Source organism: Triplophysa dalaica, chromosome 10 (genome assembly GCF_015846415.1).
Source record: "Triplophysa dalaica isolate WHDGS20190420 chromosome 10, ASM1584641v1, whole genome shotgun sequence".
NCBI classification, from domain to species: domain Eukaryota; kingdom Metazoa; phylum Chordata; class Actinopteri; order Cypriniformes; family Nemacheilidae; genus Triplophysa; species Triplophysa dalaica.
The window spans coordinates 23,503,400-23,507,488 of NC_079551.1; the positions used below are offsets into that span (position 1 = coordinate 23,503,400).

The 4,089-nt window shown below is 38.2% G+C and overlaps 3 pseudogenes; all 3 read right to left on the reverse strand.

Moving 5' to 3' along the window:
* Positions 1-657: 657 nt before the first annotated feature.
* Positions 658-776, reverse strand: LOC130430962 (5S ribosomal RNA; annotated as a pseudogene).
* A 69-nt stretch (positions 777-845) lies between these two features.
* LOC130430955 (5S ribosomal RNA) lies at positions 846-964 on the reverse strand (annotated as a pseudogene).
* A 69-nt stretch (positions 965-1,033) lies between these two features.
* LOC130431025 (5S ribosomal RNA) lies at positions 1,034-1,152 on the reverse strand (annotated as a pseudogene).
* Between the last annotated feature and the right edge of the window lie 2,937 nt (positions 1,153-4,089).

Consider the following 4,089-nt stretch of genomic DNA (forward strand, 5'->3'; position numbering starts at 1 on the left):
TTTCACAGTTCATCTCTTTTATCATTAGTCCATCTTCTAACAATTCAACATCTTTCACATTTTCCAAAGTCACCTCATACTCCTTGTTTAGTTTGGGTCTCACCGCCAAGATTTTCCCCATTCCAATCTTTTCCGTCACCGCTTTTATAATGTCTTCTGCTTTTATATTTACGTTGCTTGTATTCACCGTCACTGTTGCCTCTTTCAAATAATCCTTCTTCTGGATCTTTTCCATTTGGTCCATAATTCTATCTCTTCGTTGCTTTTCCGTTCCTTGTTCGTTCACCAATCTTGTCTCTCCAGCCAAATCCAAGGTCTTTGCCGTGTGTCCGTCCATTTTGAAAACTCAAACAAGAAAAACAAAAAAAGGGCGAAAACTCCGCAAAAATACGCCACCTTCCAGACAGCTTAAGCTGCTGTAAGGTGGCTTAAACACAAAAAGTTTGAAAAAAACGAAAATTTTATTCTAGAAAAACTGTTAAACTAAAAGAAAACAAAGCAAAAAAATGGAGAGCCTTTCTCTCCTTACTGCAGCCTAGCACTTCCTGTCAGCTCAACAGCACTACTCAGGGTGGTGTGGCCGAAAGCGGAAAGTGACCTCCAAAACTCGCCTCATAAAGAAAGAGTCCAAAAGGCCACCATGCGTTAAAGAACTAAAGCAAACAGCACCTGGAATTCCCAGGCGGTCTCCCATCCAAGTACTGACCAGGCCCGACCCTGCTTGGCTTCCGAGATCAGACGAGAGCGGGCGTGCTCAGGGTGGTGTGGCCGTAAGCGGAAAGTGACCTCCCAAGCTCGCCTCATAAAGAAAGCGTCCAAAAGGCCACAATGCATTAAAGAACTAAAACTTACAGCACCTGGTATTCCCAGGCAGTCTCCCATCCAAGTACTGACCAGGCCCGACCCTGCTTGGCTTCCGAGATCAGACGAGAGCGGGCGTGCTCAGGGTGGTGTGGCCGTAAGCGCAAAGTGACCTCCCAAGCTCGCCTCATAAAGAAAGCGTCCAAAAGGCCACCATGCATTAAAGAACTAAAGTTTACAGCACCTGGTATTCCCAGGCGGTCTCCCATCCAAGTACTGACCAGGCCCGACCCTGCTTGGCTTCCGAGATCAGACGAGAGCGGGCGTGCTCAGGGTGGTGTTGTCGTAAGAGGAAAGTGACCTCCTAAACTCGCCTCATAAAGAAAGCGTCCAAAAGGCCACCATGCGTTAAAGAACTAAAGCTTACAGCACCTGGTATCCCCAGGCGGTCTCCCAACCAGGTACTGACCAGGCCCGACCCTGCTTGGCTTCAGAGAACAGACGAGAGCGGGCGTGCTTTTTTTTTTTTTTTTTTTTTTTGCAATGCAAGTACTCAGTACAACATTCCTAGGCTTAAAAAGCTGTTACAAAGTTAAAAAATAGGTACAAATAAATACATTTAAAGGTGCAACTTAAACAGGCAAATCCATTCCAGGTACATTCCATGCTAAATCTTTTAAAACTTTGGAAACCCTTGGAGTAAAAACAGCATAAAAGCTTTGCAACATGTTTTCAAACTTAAAATACCAATACAGACCTTCAATATATCTTTCTGTTTTGCTTTTAAGAACATTCCAAACATCAAGCACCACTTTTCCTTTTTTTGCCACATTTCTTCTTTCCCATACTGCATTTTTTATCAACATTGCTAACAGGTTCACAAACTTTTTATTTTGACAGTTTTCCTCCCATCCAAACATTACTATCCTTTTCCATTCTATTTCCTCTTCGTCCCAGTCCTCTATTAATTCTTTTGTCATCTTTTTGCATTTCCTGTAAAAGCCCTCCAACTCTTTACAGAATAAAAACAAGTGTAAAATCCCTTCGTCTTCTTCTTGGCATACTTTACATGTTGCATTCTGTTCCATTCCAATCTTAGTTAGTATACATTCGGTAAAAATTGCTTTGTGTCTTATAAAATACTCTAAACATTCCAGTTTGGTTTCCACAATCTTTCCCCTCATATTTCTACATATACTTTCTTTTTTCAGGTCTTTAAATCTCTGTACCCAAAAGTCGTTAGCCACTGGTTCTTTAAAAACACCATCTCTAAAATAGCAATAAAACTGTTTCACATTACACTCCTTGAAATTGCATAGTTTCCCTTTCAGTCTGACATAAATGTCTTTCACTTCAGTCCCTTCCTCCATATTTTCTATTCTTTTAATCCATTCCTTTGGTATTGCACTTTTGATAATTTTGTATTTATTCTCTATTTCTCGTTTGTTGCATTCCTCTTTTGCTTCCTCCATTGCATCCATTATAAATTGTGGTGGTAAAAACCCTTCTTGAAATTCATATAAAACATCTCTTACCCTTGTTATTCCCACCTCCATCCACTTTTTAAAAAAGATCTCTTTCCCATCTCTTACAATCATTTTGTTTAAGAACAGCGGTTGGTTTAGAATGTTTTCTCTTCCTTTCAGATTATAATCTATTACAGTTAAGAAATCCCCCCTAGCACTTAAAGTTTCCTTATAAAAGTCCGGTATTCCTTCCGCCATCCAGTTTTTGTTTTCATCCATAAAATATCCTCTCCCAAATTAAACTCCCCACATTTGTTTAAAAAGTATTTCATAACGTTCTTCCATTCTGTTTCATTTTGTTCTTGCAACATTTTTTTTTACTATTTTGACCCTTAAGCAGTTTTTCCTTTGTTTAATATCCATTAACCCCAGCCCACCCTCTTCTAATGGTCCTAATAGAGTGTTGTATGCTATCCTTGGGGGTTTACCCTCCCACAGAAAACAGAGAAAACATTTCTTCAGCCTCCCTTCCACCCACAAGGGCATTTCTGTCACATATAAGGCGTACCACAGCTTGGAAGCCATTAAAACATTCAATACTAAAACCTTCCCTTTCAAATTTAAAGTCCTCATTCTCCAGAAATTTAACCTCCGCTCTATTCCTGTTATCAATTCCTCCCACAATTTGTCTCTTACTTGCCTCTGATCTTTTCCCATTAAGATCCCTAAAATCCTAATTTCTTCAACTTCCTTAAAATTAAAACATTCTGTTAAAACTGACGTTGCCCCGAAACCTCATATACACTGTCTTGTCCTCATTAATTTTACTTCCTGATCCTTTGCAGTATTCTTGTACATTTTTCATTACTTGTTTTACACACTCTTTCCCTTGAACTATTATTGTTGTGTCATCCGCATATTGAAAGATTGTCCCTTTTGCTTTCCTTTCCTGTATTTCTATTCCTTTTATTTTCTCTTCTTTTCTTATTGCTAGTCCCAAAGGTTCTGCTACAAGAGAGTATTATAAAGCTGAGAGTGGACATCCTTGTCTAATTGATCTAGTTATTTTAAAACATTCAGTTAAAAACCAGTTACATTTAATTTTTGTTAGAGCCCCCTTATATAAAATCTTAATCCATTTCGTAAAATTCTCGCCAAAACCAAACCTATTTAGAACCCCAAACAAATATTCATGCTCCACTCTATCAAAAGCCTTTTCGAAGTCTAAGCTGATTAAATACCCGTCTTTATTCTTTTCTTTTATGTATTGTATTGTGTCCCTTATGCTCATCGTTATGTCTGCTATGTCTCTTCCTTTTACTGCATATGCTTGATTTGTTTTTATTATTCGTGGCATCACCTCTTTTAACCTATTTGCTAAGATCTTTGCTAAAATCTTTAAATCAGTATTTAGCATTGTTATTGGCCTGTAGTTTTTTAAGTCTGTTTGTTCACCTTTCCTTTTATATATTAGCTTCATCAGCCCCATTCCCATCCTTTCATTCATCTCTTCCTCTTTAAAAGTTTCACTAAAGACCTCCTTTAAAATCTCTATTAAAAAGTCCTTAAAATGTATATAAAATTCACTTCCCAAACCATCTATCCCTGGGCTTTTCCTTTTATTTAGTTGATCTATCGCTCTTTCTATCTCCTCGTTCTTGATTTCCCCATCACATTCTTTTTTATCCTCTTCACTTAGATTTGTTTCAATAAAATTTAACAGTTTATTTTTTACCTCTTCTTCCACCCCTCTTGTTTTAAAAAGATCCTCATAGAAAACCTTTATCTCTTCAACCACTTTTTCATTCCCCTCCACAATCTC